General features: G+C 40.2%; 1 pseudogene; it reads left to right on the top strand.

The window, feature by feature from the left end:
• Positions 1-388: 388 nt before the first annotated feature.
• Positions 389-25,119, top strand: part of LOC129395680 (zinc finger protein 736-like) — a 41,745-nt pseudogene continuing 17,014 nt past the window's right edge.

Genomic DNA, 25,119 nt, shown 5'->3' with positions numbered 1-25,119 from the left:
TTAGGCCTTGCTGAAATGACCAAATTACATAATTTGGTCATTTGGATGAAAGAAGTCACTGTGGTTTTTTGTGTTTTCAACATTTTTGCACGGATTTTGTCAAATCTTTGTGGGCATATCTTTGAGGTTGCTGACATTTGAATGGAGTTTTTTTTTTAAATCCTATTCAATGGACTGTAATATCCAATTGTGGTATAAAGTGGATTCAGCCTACAGGCTTTGTTCCTGGGAATTTTTTTTTTTTTTTTTTTTTTTTTTTTTTTTGGTGGCAGGGAGACAATGCTCAGCTCACAACTCAGAGGCTGCATACTCTGGGGCAGTTGTATTTATTTCCAACCATCTTCTCTGGCTCCTTGATATTTCAAGTCCATCACTCTGTAGGACTAGCATGCCGCAGCTGCAGCAAAGTGGTAGTGGATATGGGTTTTCTGCCTGCCTCTTGGCATTTACCTTAGTGTCAGGAGCAAAGAAGTTGGGAGGTGAGTGAGGAGGTAACTGCTGGACACTGTGTGTGCTGTTGCACTAATAATGGTTGGTTGTGTTAGCTTGGTGCAGGAAGCTGGCCAGTGAATGTTTGATGCCTTCTTTGTGCCCCACCAATAAAGAAGTGATTGTTCAGAGTGTGGGAGAATACACAGTTCTCTGCACTGTGTTAACACAAAGGCAGAGTTGTGCCTTTCTGACTCTCTGCTCACCAAAGCTTCATCTACAGTGGAAGCTGCTGTGGGTGGCAGGGGAATACTGCATTCTTATTTGCTGATGGATCAAGCAAAGTCCAACCCACCTTTGCAGACATGTGCCGCCAAAGTAATATCAGGAGTTGCCATGGTCTCTGGAGAAGCTGCAGTATGGGGAACATACCTGTGTGCTGGCGCAGCCACAGGGGCTGCTTTGCTGGAGCAGTTAGGGCTTAGGCATCGTCCACCAATGCAGATGCCATGGTATGGTAAACTACTCTTCCAGAGGAGCTGAGACTGCCCTGTAAGTGGCTGCAGCCAGACTGGGACCCTGGGAGAGACCAGCAGACCAAGGAGTGCTCAGTTGGAGCAGCTTCTTCTCATTTGCAAGACTATCCTGCAGAAATTAGGTCCAACAGGTTCTCTAGGGCTAAAGTCTCTTATGAGAGAAAGTTTAGCCTAGAGAAATGGCCATCATTGGCCACACTTTCCGACAGATGCTTTTGTGCCAAACCCACTGGACACCACATAAGCTGGCTTGCTGGCCCACCTCTTTGCTTCTCTTCTGGGGGGCTGCATCTCAGAGAGATGTAGGTCAGCAATCCCTCAGTGCAGTCAGCCCAGGATGGAGGAGCTCTGCTTTTGGCCAAGTAGAGGTTCACTGTCTGGTGAGGAGCAGTGAGGAGTGTGTGAAACCCAAGGAGGATGGACTGGCCTCTTCTCCTTGGGTAAACTGCAGCTTGTTTAAGGTGTGAATAACGCACTTAAGTTTTTGGACTGTTCATTAGCCTGAGGGAAGCAAGGACAGTTCTACTGCAGGGGCAGTGGCAGAAGTATTTTCAATTGCTGCTGGAGTCTCTGTCCAGGGAATTGCTAACTTGCTACTGGCTCAATAACTCTGGGAATGATTGGCTAGTGGGCCAGTCCTGGAGAACCTTCCCAGTGAGAATATAGGAGAACAGGCCCTTACGTAACAATCTGGCCACTTTCTGAAGGGCTGCTGGATTATCCTGAGTGTCCATTGCAGTTTCTAGTCATCTCCAATTTTCCAGTATCTGAAGTTATCACCAGTAAATGCTGCAAAACAACAACAATGGCAACATGCCCTTTTCTCTGGGAGCCCTATCCCAGGGAGGTTAGACCTGTTTCCAGCACAAAAGCACATATAGGAGGTAGCTAAAAATCTCAGTTGAAAGATCTTACCCAGTGAGGGTGACATAATTGGGGACCTACTTGAAAAGCAATCTAGCCACATTTCTGTAGGACAGCTCTGCTGGGCAGAGGTACCACTTCCACCCTCAGTTTATTTGGATTCTCAAAAGCCAGAAGGCTGGAACAGCTAAGTCACACAAACAGCAAAAAGGGCAGCTCACTCTTCCCTCCAGGAACTGTATCCCAAAGACATTTCAAAATTCCATCGATCAAATAGCACCAGTGGTGGTAGATGGACACCCTGGTTGGAAAGTATTTCCCAGTGAGGAGGAATGAGATTGCAGACCTGCTTTAACAGGCAATCTGGACATGTCTTTTTACAGCACCTGTACTGTGCTAGGAGATTCTTTCTGTCCCCAGTCGGCTTGAGCTCTTCAAAGCCTGAAGGCTGGAATGGCTAACTTGCCAAAGCAGCAAAGAGGGTGAGCCACCCCTCTTTCTGGTAGCTCCATCACGTGGAGGTGAAATGCTGTTATCAATGGTTGGCTGAAATTGTAAGCCAGTAGATCTTACCCTGTGATGAATTGTGGAAATGAGTCCTACAGACCATCGCTGCTCAGGCCCCTGGATTCTGCCTGTTTCCTATGGGAGTGTACAAGAATGTAACCTCCTGCTTTGCTGGAGTTGCAGCTAATTTTTCTTGGAAGCCTGGAGAGCCAGACTATCTAAGGCTCTTGAATCTCTGCACTGGCCTGGGTGACTGCTCTGCTGTGACTCCATGTAGCTCTATTTGTTAAACGGAAGGCCATAATGAAGTGGGTTAATGAGGGTATCTCCTTACCTGAGGGTTGCAAAATCAGTGACAGAATTGTGGGTTGCCAGGGTCACACATGCAATTACTGATTTACTGGGTGGAAAGTTTCCCTTGGCTTCTTGTTTTTCCCGGATGGCCCATTATTCTACCTTCCTTTACTCCATTCTCCATTAGATAAGTCGTTTCTTTGATTGTTCCCAATGCTAGTACCTGGATGTTTCAGTTTAAGGTGCTGTATTTATGCATATTTTGCATTTCTCTCTGTGAGAACTACGCAGTCCAGCAGATTCTAGCTGGCAATCTTGACTACTTTCCTTTAAAAGAAACCTACTTTCTTATTTTAAAAGAAATTTGGCCAGGCCAGTGTCTCAAGCCTGTGATCCCAGTGCTTTGGGACACTGAGGGGATCAGATCAAGAGGTCAAGGGATCAAGACCATCTTCTCCAACATGGCAAGACCCCATCTCTACTAAAAATACAAAAAAATTAGCTGGCTGTAGTGGTGAGCGCCTGTGCTCTCAGCTACATGTGAGGCTGAGACAGGAAGATGGCTTGAACCTGGGAGGTGAAGGTTGCAGTTAGCTGAGATCGCACCACTGCACTCTAGCCTGGCAACAGAGTGAGACTCCATCCCAAACAAAAACAAAAAATAAAATGTAATATTGTTTTCAAAAGCAAATATTGATGTAATTTAACTCTTACATTTGATGCTCTCTTCATTTCTAGTGTTTATGTGAAAGAACATGGTCAATTGTTGCTGTACCAGAGTTATGAGAGGTTCTTCTATATTAGATAGACAGATTTATATTCTTTTTCATGGAAGGTTAAGAAAACTGAAATCTAATGTAAATGAAGAAAATCTTAGTAGAAAGGCTACTTAATGGTTGGTTTACAGCAGTATTTTTGTTTTGTTTTGTTTTGTCTTGTTTTTGTTTTTGTTTTTGTTTTTTTGGAGTTGGAGTTTCACTCTTGTTGCCCAGGCTGGAGTGCAATGGCCCAATCTCTGCTCATTGCAACCTCCAATTCCCAGGTTCAACCAGGTTCAAGTACTTCTCCTGCCTCAGCCTCTTGAGTATCTGGGATTACAGGCATGCACCACCACGCCTGGCTAATTTTGTATTTTTAGTAGACACGGGGTTTCTCCACGTTGGTCAGGCTGGTCTCAAACTCCCGACCTCAGGTGATCTGCCCGCCTCAGCCTCCCAAAGTGCTGGGATTACAGGCATGAGCCACCGCATCTGGCCATGTTAACAGCAGTATTATATGTGACAGGATGATAGGAATGTTTTAAGTGATCAGGATAGCATTCTGCACAGTAGGAGAAACCATATGAATTTTAGAAGAAAATTCCTTTACCATTTGCAAATTAATGTAATTAAAATACAGTGAATTTAAAAATGCCTTTTTAATGGCAATGTGTGAACTTAATTTGTTTTAATAAACCAAAATTGTTGTTTTTGTGTTATGGCTATTTTACATTGAATGTGTATTTTGCCACTGATGTTAACTTTTCCCATCTTACTCAAGGTTGTAGGTAACAGATGGTAACAATATACTATCTGGTGACAGTGAAATAACATCTCTAGTGGTTACTTTGTTAGTGGTCTTTAACTGAAAATAATTTTGAGAATATGGTTTCTAGCACTTACATTTTTGTTTTTCTTGTAACTACAGATTATTATGATGGTTGCAATGAAGACTTTGAGTATAATGGAACTACATGTTTCAGAATTCTGAACAACTATTTAAAACATTTTATCCTACTTTTTTTTAAAAATATGACTTCTCTGGTCTGCTAAACATATACAGACTTTCAGTTTTGGTTTACATGGTTTTAAATATACAGATATATCACTGTAAAATAAACTTCAGGTGTAACAGATTTATAGAGCATAATCGTATTTGTTTATGGTCACATACCTACTTTGAGAAGAAAAGAAAAATATTAGAATGAAATAGGTAGTTATACAAGCATTGATAAGTCACCAGCAAACCAGAATCTTCAAAGAATTTGAAAGCAAATTTATTTTCTCTGCTTTGTATTAAACGTATTTATCTAATATGTCATTGCTCCTGGCTTTGAAATATCTTATGCAAATTACTTTTTTTATATCTGTTCATTTGTGGCTAACTGTAAACATAGTACACAATTTTGTTCTTGTCCAATTTTGTAAAACATTATTTGTATAATTTCCTCACAGATTATGAAAGTGGCTTTGGTAAAATATAATGGTGTTCACAAAATAACTTTCACATGTGAGTAATTTCACAGTGTGTGCATTATTGAATGTTATTTATTTAGTATATTTTATATTTTGTTTCAATTAGGAAATGCGATTAATCCAATTTTTGTTTAGTTATTGTTCATTTTACTTCATAAAATTGATATAATTGAGTTGATTAAATGCATAGGGCCAATTTATTCAAGTAAATAGTTGAATGTTTAATAAGTCATGAGGTCTTTTTGGCATATACACGAAGTAAAAAAGACAAAACTAGCTATGTAATAGAAGCTACATGATTAAAAAATATTCTTTTTAAAATTAGCCTACTGTCTCTAGTGAAAAATTGAAAACATCTATAATAAATGACATTAATTGTTCTCAAAAAGAGATCAAAATTGTATGAAAAACTTGTAAAATTATTGGATTATGGTGCTACATTTAAACATCTATGGAGGAAGGCAGAGCGCTAGCCTATGCAGTCAAACCTGGAATGGCTGACACATGTTAAGGGTATTCACCACAGGTATTGAAACCTAAAATGCCCTGAACTCTTTTCAGTTAGATTAACAAAATATGGTTTTAGTCTTCCTCCTCTATATTCTGGCATAGAGAGAATTATCATGCCATTTTTTTACATTTGATTTTAGGTATTTTTTCTTTCTTTGAGATGGAATCTCACTCTGTTGCCCAGGCTGTAGTGTAGTTGCACAATCTCGGCTCACTGCTACCTCTGTCTCCTGGGTTAAATCTATTCTTTTGCCTCAGTATACCAAGTAGCTGAGAATACAGGTGCCCTCCACCAAGCCTGGCTAATTTGTTGTATTTTTAGCAGAGACAGTGTTTCACCATGTTAGGCTGGATGGTCTTGATCTCCTGACCTTGTGATCCACCCACCTGGGCATGCCAAAATGCTAGGATTACATGCATGAGCCACCACACCCGGCCTTATTTCTAGGTTTTGAAACAGCTCATCCTCAACTTAATGTCTCTGAGGATAGAAATACTGTGTGATATGGAAAAACAAAACAAAACATTTATTATAACCTAAGTAGTCTTCCTTTCTGCCCTGCTGTCCTGGACTTTCAGAAGTGTAGTTCTGGCAGACATTACTGAAAGGTTGATGTGGGAAACAAGCTTAAATGAAAATGGGTTGTGTGTGAAGACTGTCTTTTTAGGAACTGGCAGGATTAGCCTTCAGTTCTGGGTAGATTTTGGGCAATCAGATGATATATAAAGAGTGGTTATGTTGTATCAGGTCATAAGAAACGCTGGATTCTGCCAGTAGTAAACCTCTGTAAGAGTGGTATTTTTTGGACTATGAATTGGGTAAATTTTTAAATATAATTGATAGGTTTGTTCTGTATATTTTCAATAATTCTTTCACAAGAGCTATTTGCTTTATTTCTATACTGATGCAGATTCTGAGCATCTTTAATTCTGTTCATTATCAGATACTGAAAGATAAAGAATAAGTAAATGAATCTCTTTCAGTTTTTGTCATTAATTTAGCCAGTAAATATAGTCTCATTTCTATCATCTTTAAGTTTTACTAATGAAGGCCAGAATAGATTTTTTTCTCCTAAAATTTTAGCAACTATAAAAGCATGTTTATAAATTCACTTTTATAGATACTATAAATATCAATTGTCAAATGTGTTGATTTCTAAGATAAAATATGTGAGAATTATACTACCCAACATGACCAATAAAATGTTTTTAAGTTGTCTATATAAAACATCTATCAATTTTGAATTGCATAGCTAGCTAAATTTTTTTAAGATTGAGGATAAGATGAAAAATAATTTATACAAGTAACACAAACTAAGTTTACTGAAATTGTTTACTCATTTAAGAAATCTAATTGCATTTTAAATAAATTGCTGTCACTTGTTAGTAATTGTGTATCACATTTTTAAAATATTTTTCTCTAAAACAGGTAACAGTTGGAACAAAGAAGAAAACAAAAATTCAATGATTGTCATAAAAATAAGTTTGAAGAAAATGAAAGGTTTATTTGATGACCTAATTAAAATAATGTAAAGGATTAACAATTTTGTTTTTTACACATTTTTTTTTTTTTTTTTTGGCAAAGGAATCCCTGACATAGTAATCTGCAGAAAATACTACTAATTATATTCTTGAGACACTCTTACTGAATTTGGCAGTTTGAGAATCTCCAGCACAGTCCCAGGATTCCCTAGGAATGTCTTCTAGGAGAACATCCCATGGAAATGAAGCAGAAGGCCATGTCCACACACACACACACACACACATACACACACACACTCACACACACACACAATTGGATGTTCACCCCTTAGAATCCAGTGGTTGCAAGTTGCAGAAAAAGTAGGCTGTCCTCGGAGGTCCAGGGAGGGGCTATGGTCACCATCCTAGAAAGGGGGCCTGGACTTCCAGTGAGCCCTCCTGCCTGGAAGGGCCTCAGAGGGCCCTGTGCAGGCCAGCCTGGGTGCTGTGTTCTGTTCCTGGACCTTGAATCCTGCCTCACCTGCTAGCTTTTTTCACAAAGAAATCAGGATGGCAATGCCCAGTGCAGTCCCACCTGAGGAAAGAAATCAAGAGTATCAAGTCCCACAGCCATCTTGTAACATTAAGTGACTTATTGATTTATTAGTCAATAAGTTAGAGCAGATTAATTAGTCAATGAGTTAGTGCTCTCTAACTCCCTAAGATTACAATCTAAAAGGAAAGCTGGGTGGCATCTGCATGAGGCTGTGCATTGGAGAAAGGATAGGTCACCTGGGCTTCAGTTAGCATGTTCCCCTAGCCAATCAGTGGAAGCACAGGATGAAACTGGAGGTGGTGGGTGGGCACTGTGCAGTGGCCAGGCAAATGTGGGGTGAGCAGCCAGTCACTGAGGGGATTTCATTGCCCATTTTTTGATGAGCAAATTGAATCCCCAAAGCCACAAGGCAGGAGGGGCAAAAGCACTGGCCTGAGGCATTACCATTTTTCTTCACTGGCACCCATAAGTTTCAGACCTCCCTGGGCTTGCCTTGAGGAAGAAGATGCCTCTTCCTTGAGAGTCTAGGCACAAAAGCAGCCAGTCATGTGTGGCAAAGCCACCCACAGCCCATTTTATGGGCTCATGTGGGCCTCCTTAATCCACTGGCCTGTGAAACCCAACTGGAATTCCAGAGTCCAGAGTTCACATTTGGTTCTAGAACCAAAATTTTAGTACTCAGGCCAGAGCCAAACTGGACCTGTTAATTCCAAGACACAAGGCTCAAATCAGAGAACAGACTTGACTGTTCAGCTGCACCTAGGCAATGTGTATACTCTTCCAAGCAGATCCCATTCTCTTCCTGCTTCCAATTATTTCACCTGCAAGTTGTTATTTGTACCAACTCTTTCTCTACCCCGCATATCCTATGATTTTTTGAAACTTCTGTGAAGACCGCATGAGCTAAGCATTACGGGTCACCGTGCTCTAGCCTACTCAGGCTGTGCCAGGAAGGAGATCTCTCAACCTTTCTTGACACTTAAGAGAGTCATGAATAAATAGTACCAACTCTATGAGGAGGGCTGTCACATATTCAGACCCTTTTCTGGTCTCCATACTAAAATACTCTTTTCTGGTCTCCTTATCAAAAGATGCATTAGAATGACAAGGAAAATAAGGCACCAAGCTGGCAGTTCTGCTTTTTAAAGCACAGCCTCAGCCTGGTCACAGTGAACCACAATTTCAGGGTCTTGTTCAGCATGTCATACTTTGGAAAATAGTGGAACTGGGGCCCCATATTGTCGTGGTCCGGTGAATATGGAGACGGTCACCTCAGCAGCCTGTATATACCCAGTCACACCCGTAACAAAAACAGACTCTACCAACTAAGAAGCCATCACATTAACTTACACAACTGTACCTGCAATGTGCACACACATCAGGACTTTCAGATAAACTCCTGCCAACACAGCAATTCAAGTAAAGCAATGACTATTTTGAATCTAAAATCTCAGGAAGAAGAAACTCCACTGCCTAAACCAGCCTGTATGATGGATGAAACTGACGGTGTTATCTTGACTTGGGCATACCTGGTTACTGACCCTCTATAAATAGATACTTCTGAGTGTTCAGAGTTCCAAATCTAAAAAACCTTGTCATGGTCAACCTGGAGCTTACTCTTTATCTATGAGTAATCTGAGATACTGTTCTGAGTTCTATCGGAGAACAGTATCTCAGAGAGATCTATCTAAGACGGTGAAACCCAGTCTTAGCCAGGATGGTCTCGACCTCCTGACCTCGTGATCCACCCGCCTCGGCCTCCCAGAGTGCTGAGATTACAGGCATAAGCCACCGCGCCAATAATGTCTGAGCCCCTGTTCTGTCCCATCATGTGGCATAGGAATACAGGTCACACAAGGAAGTGAGGCTATTCCATTTTTGTTAAATGAGGGCTGACAGGTGAAAGCTTGTTCAGAAAAAAAAGTGCTAAATAAAAAGGCCATACAAACTGCATGTTTTTTGCAAGTGGGCATGGTTATTCAGCTAGGCCCACTGACACTGTACTTTCTGCTCTCTGTGGAAGTTTCCACTAAAAGTTCATATCTCATTTACTGGTTCTGAGTCTCTTCTTTGACATCTTGATCCTTGTGCCATTTCAATGGGTGTCGAGTTTGACACAACTTACCCCATAGTGAGGAAGGATTTCAGACTCTGCTCAGTGTGCTTCAAAGCTCACCAAGGCATCAACTATAGAAGGATGAATTTATTCTTTTTACCACTCTCATCCAGGCCTCTTTTTTTAAATGTACAATCAGTGGAATACAAAGAAAGACCAGTAAGAAACATATCATGGTCAGAAGCAAGATTAATGCCAAAATGAGCTGTGACTGCTTTGGTAGTAAAAAGTAGCATTTTTTCTTTATCCTCTGGGCAGCCCTCAACTTCTTTCACCACTTTTTGGCTTCAGCAATGGTTTTTAAGCTCCATTCTGCCTCTGGAGGAACCATAAGCCACGGTTGGCAAATGTCTTTACTTAATCCTGCTGCAAGAAAGCTTTCTCCTGACAAACATGACCTCTGTGATTATGAGCTTATAAGAAATCTAAACAATGCCCAATCTTAAAACTTATGAAACGGAGTTGAGTAGGTCTGAGGGAAACAATTTCCCACAATTTCCTTTGGCAAGTTCAAAAAATTGTGATGGTAGACAAGTGTATAGAAGAGGACAGCATAGTATAATTCCTCATCATGTGAGTTTACAGCCAAGAGTTTTTAATCCTAGCTGTGAGAGCTCCAAATAAAAACCAGAAGTTAACTCATTGCATCTGTCAATGACTAATTGAACATTTTGTCTATCACAGTGAGGAGTCTTCATTGAGGATTTTCCCATTGAATATATAGAGATAAAGACTGGAAAAGGTAAAATAGCAACTCCATGAAATCCTTAGATAAAATGTAGAAATGTTCATCTCCTCGTATCATTAGCATTTTTTGCACATATTTGCATGTATAGCTACCCATAAAGCTGATATTTTCTTTTTTTTTTTTTTTTTTTTTTTTGAGTTGGAGTCTCGCTCTGTTGCCCAGGCTGGAGCACAGTGGTGCGATCTCAGCTCACTACAAGCTCCGCCTCCCGGGTTCAGGACATTCTCCTGCCTCAGCCTCCCGAGTAGCTGGGACTACGGGCGCACGCCACCGCGACCAGCTAATTTTTTGTATTTTTAGTAGAGACGGGGTTTCACCGTGTTAGCCAGGATGGTCTCGATCTCCTGACCGCATGATCTGCCCACCTCAGCTTCCCAAAGTGCTGGGATTGCAGGCATAAGCCCGCACCAATAAATCAGTTATATGTCAAGTTAATATAAAAAAAAAATTCAACCAGGCGTGGTGGCTCACACCTGTAATCCCAGCACTTTTGGAGGCCGAGGAGGTTGGATCTCTTCAGGTCAAGAGTTTGAAACCAGCCTGGCAACTATGGTGAAACACCATCTCTACTAAAAATACAAAAAAAAAAAAAAAATGATGGGCACTTGTACTCTCAGCTACTTGGGAGGCTGAGGCAGGAGAATCACTTGAATCCACGAGGCAGAGGTTGCACTGAGCAGAGATCATGTCCCTGCACTCCAGCATGAGTGACAGAGCAAGCTTCTGTCTCAAAAAAAAAATAAAATAAAATGTAGAGACACACATATGATCTAGACATGTCCTGGTGGAGTAAAGCGTGTATGATCCTGTTCTGGGAAAGGAGAAGAACAGTCAGGACCTTGGATTATGTTTGGGAGATCCATTGGGACACTAATGAAGAGGCAGTCAGTTCTCGGCCTAGCAACACTGAGGCTTGCAGGGGGCTTCTGAAAGCAGCAAAACCGGCCCGTGACACTGAATGCTAGATAGGCCTGTAACAGTGAAAGATCTGCCCAGAGATCTTAGCAATCTTACTAGGATGCCATGACTATGATTTGGATTGAAGACTCTGGGGCAGAGTAGCTGAGAGAGAACCTCAGCAAACACGAGCCTTGATGACTATGGCTGGGGCAATCTAAAATATCTTATCTCTTCTGTTTTATGAAGCAGAACATAGAAAGGTAAATTAAAAAAAAAATCAAGAGAAATAAAATGTAAAAATAAATTTAAAGCAAGTGAAAAATAGTAAGGACAAATAAAATAAACCAAAATAGAGAAAAACAGAGAAATGCAATTAAGATAAGTGAAAATAAAATGAAGATAAACAATAAATACAAAAAATAAAAGAAATAAACAGAAATGAAATAATTTCCAATAAAAAATTTCAGAATAAGGAGAAAAAATAAAAAAGAAATATGGATTAAAAAATAAGATAATATGAAGGAATATGACTAGAAACAAATAACAGAAAAAATATAAAATCAAATAAACTGCTAAAAACAAGATACAAGTTGAAGTATATTTGAAATGAAGAGAATGTAATGAGAAAAAAGAAAAATAGAAATAAAATTAAATTAAATTAATAGATGAAATAAAAAATAAAGAGAAACAAAATAAAGATAAAGAGAATGCACAAAAATAAAAAGTTAAATAGAGAAATAAGACGTCAGGTTAATCTACAAAACATTTCACCCAACAACAGCATAATACATAATACTTCTAATTGTATATGACACATTTTCTAAGATAGGCAAACTTGTGAGGTAGCATGCTAGTTTTAGCATATTTAAACTGATGGTAATCACAAAAAGTATTATTTCTGACTACAATAAAATACAACTGAAAGTTAAAACAAAACCATCATGTTTGCATATATTTGAAAACTGGACATATTCTTGAGTATACTATTTTTCAAGTGTTAGAACGTGCAAGTTTTTTAGATGTTAATGGTATACCAGGTGATATATGGATCAATGAGATGTTTAAAAATGGTGATAGTTTTTGCAGAAGTACTAAATTATTCTAAAATGTTTGAGTCAATATTTACCTGTGTAACTCAGGCTGCAGTATAATATCATAATCATGACTTACTGTATCTTTGACCTCCAAAGCTCAGTTGATCCTCCTACCTCAGCCTCACAAGTGCTGAAACTGCAGGTGCATGTCGGCATGCTCAGAATGTTTTTGTATTTTTTTTTTTTTTTAGAGACAGGGTTTCACCATATTTCCCAGGCTGGTCTCAAACTCCTAGGCTCAAGCAACCCACCTACCTTGGCTTGGCTCCCCAAAGTTCTAGGATTACAGGAGTGAGCCAACACATATTGCCCTATGATTTCTATAAACACTCAAAAAACCACAAGTAACCAAACAACCTGTAAAAAAATAAATAAACTCAGAGGAATAATTGTTTTGTATTTCAAAACATATTGCAAAGTTACATTAATCAAAACAGTGTGGTGCTGGCATAAAGACAGAAAAATAAATGTTGAAACTGATAAGAGAAGGCAAAAATAAATCCACATGCATATACTCAGCTTATCATAAATGAGGGTTCCCAATCCTCATGTTGCAGAACTTTCTCCTTACTTCAGCAAAATTGGGTTCTTCTCACATGACTAGGAAAGATTAGGCCCAGGGATACTCTGAAGGATGAAGGGTAGAGTTGATTGGGTAAAAAGAAGAAAAGAAAAACTGTCAACAGAGTGAGTGGGAGTCCTTTTTACAAGTCCCACCTCCTGGGTAGATTAACACTAAACCATCACGTAAGAACTGCAGAGGCCAGTCTCCTTCTCCCTGCCCAAGGAGTGAAGTTTCCCTGGCTCTAATCACTTCCCCCAGTGTGGACATGGATACTATTCAGAGAGAATCAGTTGAAAAAAGGCAGGCTTCATCTGGGAGAAGCAGTCTGATTTTTCAGTCTTTATGCTGTTTTAGGCTTGAAGATGGGGTTTCACCCAGGACCATTGGCTGTTTTCTAACTCTGTTATTTCCCCATATAAAGAAGTACATCTAACTGCCATTAGAATGAGGAGAAGGATCAGGACCAACACCACTTTTAAGAGCTTCCTATTGACAGGGGGCACTGTTTTGGAAAACTGGCAGTCAGATTTTCCTAAGAGGCCTACCTAAGTGTCTCCAGTGAAAGGGGCCTTGTCTGAGGCTCTGGTGGCATGAATTTGGTAACCTAAATGAGAGAAGAATCAAATTGGGTTATTAAAAATCATGTATTAAAATAAAGTAAAATAAAACAAGGGGAAGGTGGCAAGGACGGCTAAAAAATTCCAAGGTATTTTTCCAGTTTACATAGGAAGGAGAAGGACAAAAGCACAACTTGAAAATTTTCTTTCACCCTTTTGCCCGCATGTCTGGCTTCTGTGTTCTTTTGCCCTGAGTCCAATCCTAAGTTAAGCCAACCAGTCTAAGGTTGGAGAATGCATCTGAGGTGACTGTCCCATAGTATGAAGTCATGATTACCTGTCTGTAAAAAGAAGACAGAGGAGAAAACAAGGTAAAAAGTAAGCATTTTTTCAAAGGAGGCCCAAAATTTCAGGATGCATTTAAAAGGAATATAGACTGATAATGAATGGCTACTCATCTAGAAGGAGAGTGAAGACCCTGTATCCCTGATTCCTTTATCTTTCTAGGAAATATCCAGTGTATGTTGAGGGATAGAAGAAAGAATGTTGTCTTTCCCCCTTGCATCCTTGTATCCCCGAGTTCCAGGGATTGTGATAGGTTGCAACCCATGGATGTCAAAGCAGCTTTCACTCACGTTAACAGGAAGGCCTGTTGGGGGTGGAAATATCTGCTCTTACCTACATATGTCCTATCTTCCCTGCTCTCAGTAGTTCTGGAGTTCATTAGACTTCATTTATACAACAGATACTATCATGGCCTTTATCCGTGAAATGTGAGGCTTGGCTTAATCCACTGGAATTAGTCATGCTCACTTCCACGGTGAATTTTAACCACCATAATCATCTGCCTCTGGATTTCTCAGATCCAGTATTCTTTCTTAGGGCTTCAACCTGAGGCTTGGAATTGAGGTTGGGACAAAAATGTTTCTCAGGGGATTGCATGGACTCCTCATTAGCAGCTAAACGCTAAGATAAAGCTGTGGAATTGAGTCCTCTTTCCACAAGGAAGAGAAAAAAATGCTTGTGACAGACCCAGATAACTAGTGGCAATAGTTAACTTTGCTAAGATTTGGGGGCCACCCTATTTATTTTCATCACTGAAAAATTTGCAGGATAATTGCCCAGAACTAGAATATTAAAACAGATTTTTCATCACTCATCCCTTTTTGTTTCTTCTGAGCTGCGGTTGAAGACTGCAAGTTTTTTCATAGGAATAAGCATGGTTGGTCTAAAATGTAGGCAAAAATTCAAACTTCATGGTTTTAAAATTTAATGACAAATGTATAAGTTTTGATACATGATCTTTCTCTATCCAGTCCTCTAATTAAAAAAAAAAAATCATGAAGACCTGCCGGTAACAATATTTAATTTGTTTATTGATTTGTCATATTTTGCCTTAGCTGTGTTGAAGTACATATCATCTATACCTAATTTGTTCAGTTGTTTTTAATTACAAAGTCATGTAAAATTTTCCAAATACTTTTTGTTTATCTAGAATAAAAAATAAAGATGTGTAGCAGTAAACTTAATTAAAAAGAGAAACACTCTCTACACTATAAATTATAAAACATTGATGAAAAAAGTAAAAAAAAGATATTTTTGCTCATGAGTTATTAAAAATATTGCTAAAATGGCTATGCTACACAAGGAAATCTACAAATTCAGTGCAAACTCTATAAAATGCCAAGAACATTTTTGAACAAAAATGAAATTAAGAGGCATAAAATTTATGGGGAACCAAAAAAACACTCCCCAAATAGCTGTGAAAAAAGAACAAATCTGAAAATATCAAACTACCTGACTCCAAAACATACTGCAAAGCTATAACAAGCAAAACAGCATGATACTGGCATAGAAAACAGACACATAGACCAAAGTATCCAACGATCCCAGTAACAAAATTCATAAACCTAGAGCCAAGTAATTTTTAAGTTGCTTAGAACATACATTGAAGAAAAGACAATCTTTTCAATGAATGGTGCTAAGAAAATTGATTATTTAAATACAGAGGAATACAACTAGTTGCCTACCTGTTACCATATTAAAACAATTTAAATAAAAATAAATAGAAGATTGAAATGTAAACTCAAACTTATAAAACTATTTGAATAAGACATAGAGAAATTCTTTACTAAACAGGACAGGAAAAAAATTTTAAATAAGATCTCAAAACCACAGGCAAGAAAAGCAAAAGCAGACAAATAAAATTAACAGAATCTAAAAAAAAATTTACATAGCAAAAATAAATTAACAGAGTGAAAGGACAACTTACAGTGTGGGAGAATATACTGGCAAAATATACATATCACAATGGAAAAACATAAAGATATATAAGAAACGTAACAGCAAAACTAACTCACAATTTAGCAATAGGCAAGATACACTATGTGACACTTCTCCAAAGAAGACATGCAAATGGCCAAGTACATGTAAAGATGCTCAACATTATCATTAGAAAAATGCAAATTAAAGCTACCATAAGATACCAAATGACTCCAGTTAAAACGGCTACAATTATAAATAATACGTGCCTGGCCCTTTCAACAGGAGGCATTGTGACATATCTCTGGGCCTATTATTTAAGTGATATACTCTCCTCTTCTGCCTGGACACTACCCATAAGGGGCATTGTGCCATACAGTTGGGCACAGCCCCAAAGTTATATGATTTTTCTGCCAGGAGCCTGCCTACAAGGAGAATATGGGAACATTTCTGCCTCAGCATTTAGGTTATGTGGCTGTCATGCCTGTTTCATTACTGCAGAGTAAATTTTGACAAATAATTAGGCACAGCTCAATATTCTGACAAATCACTAGGCATGATAATGACTCATATGTGGACCTCCCAAATAGGAGTAAGTTTGACTCTTGTAACTCGCTTTAGCAATGCAAGTGATGTCTTAGATCTCTTTCTGGTAAAAGGGTCACCGAAGATTATAACACCCTCAGATATTTTACAGCCCTTGGCTTGTACAGATAATGCCATAACAAAACCCAAATGAAAGATGAAATTGTGAGTCTCATATGCACACCCAGGTGACAGGAAGTACTGTCAGCATCTCATGTATATGAAGCCTACTGTGAAACATGAAAACAGGACATGTATGTTATTGTAAATCTCATCTCTGCAATATTCTCCCAGTGTGAATGTCATACACATCTTTGCCAAGCATCTGTGTGATTTGACTCTCCAGACAGGTTCCATCCAGCATGTATATGAGATTGTGATCTCTACCTGAGCCAGCGTCTAGGTGATGTGATTCTCCTGCCTGGACCCTTTTTTCAGTAAGGATTGTGACATACCACTGGATCTAACATTCAGGTGATGTTACATTGTTGCCTGGACCATATTCACAGGCATCATTGTGACATATTACTGTGTCCACCACTTAGGTGATGTAACTCCCCTCTCTGGAATGGACCCTGAACACAGAGAATGGTAGTGCCATATTGGCAGGCCAGGGCATACAGGTGATGATACTCTTTTGCCAGGAATATATTTCAAGGAGGTCATTGTGACATATCTCTGGGCCTGTCACCTAAGTGATGTGACCGAACGCTTGGGCCTCACCTACATAGATCGTTGCAACGTAAAAGTTAGACCTGCATCAAGATGATGTAACTCTTTCAATCTAGTGCTGTCCTAGGGAAACTTGTGACATATCTCAGCACCCAGCACCCAGGTGATGTGGCTCTTCTGCCTGGGTTCTCCCCATGTGTTATAAAGAAGCACCTACGTGATATGACCCACATTTTCTGCCTGAGTCCTGCCTACTGGGGACACTGGGACATATCTCTGAGCCCATGACCTAAGTGATATGACTCTCGTCCCCTGCGTGGGCTTTTAAAATAGTGGGATTATGACATATTGCTGAGCCCAGCATTTAGGTTGTGTGACTCTACTCTTTTTTTTGAACCATGCCCACAAAGGGAAATTTTGACCTATTGCACCCAGATGATGTTACTCTTCTGCCAGAATCCTGAATAAAGAGATAACTATTGCATAGTGGTAAGTCCAGCACCCTGATGATGCTACTGTCCTGCCTGTGCCAGAGCCACACAGGGTGTTTTGACACATCTTTGGCTTATTCTGTAAGTGTTTTGGCTCTCATCTCTTCATTATGTTTTTCCACATGTGGAATTGTGTCATATTGCTGGGTCCAGTATCCAGTTAATGTGGCCCTCTTTCCTAGACTCTGTGTAGAGAGAATATTGTGACATGTTAATTGCCACATCTCCTAAGTAATGTTACACTTTTTTTTTCTAATTTTTTGCCCACAAATGGGATTATGGTTTATATCTTGCTTCAGTTCACAGGCATGATGAGCAAACTTATACTGGGATTCAGTCAATGGAAGATATTTTGCCTCTCATCACTAGGCTTACGGCAATAGAAAAAACTCTTGGTTGAATATTTCTACAAAGCTCACAGAAGTTTACGACACAAATTCCTGTGGTATAAACTTTATGGGTGGTATAGAGCATTTTATAACAAGGCCCAGCAAAAAGTTAAAATTGTGACTCAGTTTCACACCCAGGTGAAAGTAAAAGTTGTCACCATCCCACATTTACAAAGTACACTATGGAGTTACTGAGTCTAACATGAGAAAACAGTACAAAAATGGAGTTGTGACTCTCACATGTGGATCTGGCCACAGGTGTAATCGTGACTCATTTTTGGGCCCAGCTCACAGGCATAAAAATGGTTCTCATTCCTGAATGTGGCCTAAATTAGAGATATTGACTATCATACCTGAATTTAAGACAATATATAAGATTGTGAGTCCATATGAGCCTATGGGCCTCAGAGAAGCTTGCAAATATAATGGATGCCGTTTGAAGCCCTTGGATGTTGTAGAGGGTGTCATTCGGTGGTCCAACACACACGTGACAGTGTGACTTTGTTACAGATGCCAAGCTGACAGTTAAAGGTGTCACCCTCACACATGAGGAGCTTGTGTCATATCACTGTGCCGAGTACCCAGGTGTTAAAACTTTTGCTTTAATTGTTTCCCGTGTGTGTATTTTGACATATCATTGCATAAGAATCATAACAGTGTGACTCTTTTGCCTGGACCCTGACAGCAAGGGATATTATCACATTTCTCTGAGCCTATCAGCTAGGTGATTTGCCTGTTTTTCCTGTACTTTTGCCCCAAGGCACATTGTGACATCAGTGGTCATAGCATCTAGGAAATGTGACTCTCGTCTCTTGCCTAGGTTCTGCCCACAAAAGGAATTGTGACATACTACTGAGCGCAAAACCTAGGTAATGTAACCATCCTCTTTATTCTGGAGGCAGCCAATAGAGGAAATTATTACGTATTGCTGAGCTAAGCACCTAGGAGGTGTGACTCTCCTCTTTTTCTTCAACCTTGTCTACAGTCGACATGGTGTCATATTCATTGAGGCTGTTCTCAGTTGACATGACTCTTCTGACTTGGCCTGCCTATGAAGGAGATTATAATGAATTCTGTGCTTGGAATCCAAGTAAGGCAATTATGCTGCCTTGTTTCTGCCCACAGGTGAAATTTTAACATATACCTGAGTTCAGCTTACATACACAAATATAACTATCATATCTTTACCCAGAAGGGAGACATATTTTTACTCTCATGGTCAGTCTCATGGCCATAAGTAAAGAAATGAGTCTCCTAATTGCATAAAGTTCACAAAGGATTATGACACTCAAGCATATCATATAAAGTCTGAGTGGTACACAAACTGTCATAACAGGGAACAGTAACCAGGTGCGATTGTGACTCTTGGATGCATGCCTAGCTGACACGATTGTCATTCCCTCACAAAAATATGATCTACAAATAAGGTACTAAATTGTTACAAAAAAGATCAGTTGAAGGTTGAAATTGTTTCTCTCATACACAAATCTGACCCACAGGTGGTTTGGTGATACATGATTCAGCACAACTCTGAGGCCGTGACTCCCCTACTGGAACACAATCTTCAAGTGGGACTGGGCATCTTATACATGGATCTTTGCCCATTGTTGAGATTGGGACTCCTCTGCTTTGACACAACTCAGAGGAGGTGTTGACTCCTCCTGTACGTACGTGAAGCCAGGACTTCTGTGACTGTGAAACATTTCTGAATATTTCCTACTGTGTGATTAGGACATAAAAGTTAGTCCAGCTCCTGAATAATTTGACTCTCTTCTTTAGGCCCATGACCACAGATGAAATTGTGATATACATGGACCATACACCTAAGCGTAGGTGCCTGGGCCTGTATACAAAGGTCACTTTTACATGTCACTGGGAACAGCTCCCAGGTAACGTGGATTATTTGCCTAATGCCTGCCTATGAAAAGCACTGTGGCTTATATCTGGGTTCATCATGTAGTGATGTTACTCAATTCTACTGCCTTGGCCCTGCACTAACGGTGCATGGTGACACATAACTGGGTACTGCTCACAAGTGATGGGACTCTCCATTTTGGTTTCTGCCATCAGAAAGCTTTGTAACATGTAACTTGGCTCAGCACCTAGATGATGTTTCTCCTCTCTTGCCCTGCCCTGACCACAGGGGAGATGGTGACACATTGCTAAATCCAGCGCCAAGTTAAGGTCACTTTCAAACTTTGGTCCTGCACATAGTGGCCATTGTGACATTTATCTATACCAATTGCCTAGGTGAAGTAAGTCTCCTCTCCTTTCTAAGCCAAGCCCAAAAGGGAAATTTTGATACATCATTTAAACCAGCATTCAGGTGATGTGATGCTTCTTCCAGAAGTCTGCCCACAATAAAGATTGTGACAGCTCACTGGACCAGTACCCACCCAGGTGATGTGACCTTTTTGCTTGCTGTCTGCCCATGGGGATATTGTGCCATACAACTGAGACCAGATAAGAGGACTAATCATGACTCTTAAACCTGGAGCCAGGTTATATGCATGATGGTGGCTCCCACTCCTGGAACTTTCTACCAGTGTTATTGTGACATATACTTCTGCCCAGTTCCTCAGTAATTTAGTAATCTTGCCTAGGTATAGCGCACAATTGAGATTTGGACATATATCTCAGCTGAGCACTTTGGTGATTTGATTCTCCTGTCTTAACATTATCCTCAGGCACGTTTGTAGTATGTCTCTGGATCCATCATCTAGGTTACCTCAGTCCCCTCTCCTGCCTGAATTCTGCTTCCACTGGGTATTGTAGCATTTTTAAACACTGCATTCAAATTATATGAATTTCTTGCCTGATCCTTTCAACAAGAGACATTATGACTTACCTCTGGACCTATCATTTACATGATATGACTCTCCTCTTTTCTGGACCACTGCCCACAAGGGGTGTTGTGCCATACAGTTGGGCATAGCCCCAAAGTTATGTGATTTTTCTTCTAGGAATTTGCCAAAAAGAATAATATTGGAAGATTTCTGCCTCAGCATTTAGATTATATGGCTCTCATGCCTGTTTCATTACCACGGTGTAAATTGTGACATATATCTAAGCACAGCTCACAGGCATGATAAGGACTCCCATATGTAGAACCCTCAAATAGGAGTAATTTTTAATCTCATAACTTGCTTTAGAGTTATTTAAGTGATTAAGTTTCTTTATGGTAAAAAGATTGCAGAAGATTGTAACAGCATAAGTGATTTTAAAAAGCCTTCATCTTGTACAGAGGGTATCATAACAGGACCTATCACTAAGGTGAAATTGTGAGTCATGTCATATGAACACCCAGCTGACAGTTAAAGACTGTAACCGTCTCATATATATAAAGCCAACTGTCACTGATAAAAATGGGACATATGTGGTATTGTTAGTCTCATCCTGGGAATTTTCTGCCAGTCTGACTGTGATATAAATCTTTTCCGAGCATCTGTGTGATTTGACTCTCCAGACTGGTTCCAGCCCAGTGATGTTATTTTGAAATCTATGAGGGCCAATCTCTAGGTGGTTTGACCCTTCTGCCTGGGCCCCACTCTCAGTAAGAATCAGCTGAGCCATGCCCACATAAATTATTGTGACACATCACTGTGTCAACCACTTAGGCAATATAACTCTCCTCAGAATGGGCCCTGAACACAGTTGGGGATAGTGACATATGGTTGAGCCATAAGTCACTATCCCCAGCAACCAGACAAGAATGTGACTCTCTATGCACACCTAGTTGATACAATTGTGATTCTCACGCATAAACAGGGCCTAGTAATGAGATACTAAATCTCACACATAAAAGTCATCAAAGATGGAAATCATTACTCTCATGTGGGGATTAGATTCACAGGTGTTTTGGCAACATTTGAACCATGGTTCAGCATGCCTGCGGTGCTGTGTCTCCGCTACTGGAACACAATCTTCCGATGGGACTGGAGCTCCTATACATGGATCTTGACCATTGTTGAGATTTTGACTCCTCTACTTCCACCAAACTCATAGAAAGAGTTGACGACTTACATACAGGAAACCAGAACTTATGTGGAATGCGAAACTTATTTGCAAACTTTTCTGAGAGTGTGATTGGGTCAGGTAACTTTTCCCAGCACATGAATGATTTGACTCTTTTTCTAGGCCCAGACCACAGATAAAATTGCGCCATAAGTATAACAAACACCTTTGCAATATATAGCATCTACCATGTCTCTCCTACAAAGGGCACTTTTATTTATCACTCGTATCGTCACCCTGGTGATGTGAATTATCTGCCTAAAACATGGCTACAAAGGGAATTGTGTTTTATAACTAGGTCCATCACATAAGTGATGTGACTCCCTTCTACTCCTTTAGCCCTGCACTTACAATGCATTGTGACACATAACTGCATCCAGGTGATGTGATTCTTTTGGGGGGATTCTGCCAACAGAAAGCATTGAAACATAACGCTTGGCTGAGCACCTAGGTGACGTTGGTTCACTTTTCCTGTACCCTAACCACATGGAGATTGTGACATATTGCTGGTCCCAGCACCAATGTGAGGTCACTCTCCAGCTTTTGTACTGCCCAGAACAGACATTGTGACGTAAATCTAGGCCAATTGCCTAGGTGAAGTAAGTCTCTTCCTTGCCAAAGTCTTGCCTACACACAAAGTTTTCATATGTCACTGAAATCAGCATTCAGGTGATGTGACCCTTCAGCCAGTGTCCTGTCCACAAAGTAAGTTGTGATATCACACTGGAGCCAAACCCTCATAGGTTATATGAATTTCTTGCTTTCCTTCTGGCCAGGTAATATTGTGCCATATACCACAAACCATAGCAAAAGTCTAATAACAACTCATATGAGTGGAGCCAGGACATATGCAGGATGGTGACCCTTATTCTTAAGCCTTTCCACAAGTGTAATTGTGTCTTATACCTTTGTCCAGCTCCTAAGTGATTTAATGATTCTGCATAGGTATAGCCCAAAAACAATAGTTTCATAAGTACCTGAGCCAAGTAACTTGGTGATTTGACTGTGCTATCTTAACAATGTCCTCAAGGGGATTTGTAACATATTTCTGGACCCATCATCTAGGTTGCATAACTCTCCTCTCCTGCCTGTACCTGGCTTCCTTTAGTAATTGTAGCATTTCTAAACACTGCATCCAAATGATATAAATCTCTTGCCTGGGCTCTGTCACAGGAAGCACTGTGACATATTTTTGGGCCCATCATTTTGGTGATATGACTCTCCTCTCCTGCCTGGAGACTGCCCACAAGAAACATTGTGACACAGAGCTGAATTGAGCACACAAATACATGATATTTGTGACAGAACCCTGCCTACAAAAAGAATACTGGAATATTTCTGGCCCAGCATTTAGGTGATGTGCCTGTTCTGCCTGTTTCATAATTGCAGAGGGAATTAAATCCTATATCTAGGCATGGCTAACAGGAATGATAATGACTGTCATATGTGGACTCAGGCAATAGAGGCTATTTTGACTTTTATAACTAGATAACTAGTTTTAGGGACATGACTGATACCGTGGACCATCTTTTATACAAAGGTTGCAAAAGATTACAACACTCACACATATTTTACCAAGTCTTTGGGTTACACAGAGGGAGTCAAAGCCGGGCTCAGCACACAGGTAAAATTGTGAGTCTTGTACTCACACCCAGCTGACAGTAAGAATTATCATTACCTCACATGGATGAAGTCAATTGTCAAAGATGAAAATAAGAAATGATTGGTATTTAAAATCTCACCTTTGGAATTTTCTGACAGTGTGATTGTGATATAAATTATTGCCAAGCACTTGTGTAATCTGACTCTCTAGACTTGTTTCAGCTCATATATGGGATTGTGATATCTACTTACGCCAGCCTCAAGGTGGTGTGACTCTCCTGCCAGGGCCCTTCTCTCCGTAAGGATTGTCTTATCACTGGATCTAGCACCCAGGTGATGTTACATTTTTGCCTGTGCCATGCCCACCAAAATTATTAGGACATATCCCTGTATTCGCCTCATAGGTTATATAACTCTCCTGTCTGGAATGGGCCCTGCACAAAGGAAATATAGAGACATATTGCAAGGCCAGGCACACAGGCAAGAGAACTATTTTGCCACAGCCATGCCCAAAGAAGGGAATCATGACATATCTCTGGGCCTGCTACCTAGGCTATGTGGGACTCTTGTTGGGGTCCTGTCAACCTGGAGTGTGACATATTTCTAGGCAAGGCACACAGGTGATGGTACTGTTTTGCCAGGGCTATGTTCCATAGAGGATATTGTGACACATCTCTGGGCCTATCACCTAGGAGATGTGAGTCCCTCCTTGGACCCTACCCACATGGAGCATTGTGACATGAGCAGAGGACCTTCAATTAGTTGATGAAACTCTCTTTGCTGGGTGCTATGTGAAGAGATCCTTATGAAATACCTCGGAACCCAGCACTCAAGTGATGTGGACCTTCTGCCTGCATGCTGCTCTCATGTTCCACTGTGACATATTCCTAGGGCAGCATCTAGGTGATATGACTCTCCACATCTGCCTGAGCCCTGACTACTTGGGACACCTTGTAATATCTCTGAGCCCTTGACCTAAGTGATGTGGCTCTTTTGTTGCCTGGGCCTTCACAATAGGTGGATTTTGGCATATTGCTAAGCCCAAGCACTCAAAACATGTAACTCTCCTATTTTTCCTGAATTATACCCACAAAGAAGAAATTTTGACCTACTGAATGGCTCAACACCAAGGTGATTTTTTGCTTCTTCCTGGATTATGCATAAAGAGGAAATTATGGCATATTGCATATTGCTAGGCCCAGCACCCTTATGACTGTGACTCTCCTGCCCATGCTGGAGCCACCGAATATACCTTGACATATCTTGGGCCCATTATGTAGGGGTTTTGGCTCTCATAACTTGGTTTGGTATTTTCCACATGTGAAATGTTGTCCAATGCTTGGTCCAGCACCAGGTTAATGTGACCCAAATTTTTATACCCTGCCTAGAGAAGGCATTGCGACATATTGCTTGGTACATGATCTATGTAACGTTACCCTCCTGTCTTGTTTTTTGCCCACATATGGAATTATGACATATACCTTGCTTTAGTTCACAGGCACAAAGATCAAACTTATATTGGGATACAGCCAATAGGAGATATTTTTCCTCTCATTGTTTGGCTTAAGGCAATATTTAAGGTCCTGGGTTGCATATTTGTACTAACACACATAAGCTTACAACACTAACTTATATTGTATAAACTCTTTGGTGGTAAAGAGTTTCATAACAGGGACCAGCAAAAGGTTCAGAATGGGACTCTTGGTTGCACACCCAGGTGCAATTAAGAGTTG

Source organism: Pan paniscus, chromosome Y (assembly GCF_029289425.2).
Source record: "Pan paniscus chromosome Y, NHGRI_mPanPan1-v2.0_pri, whole genome shotgun sequence".
NCBI lineage: Eukaryota > Metazoa > Chordata > Mammalia > Primates > Hominidae > Pan > Pan paniscus.
The sequence above is the reverse complement of the archived record's forward strand: the minus strand, read 5'-3'. Positions and strand labels throughout refer to the sequence as shown.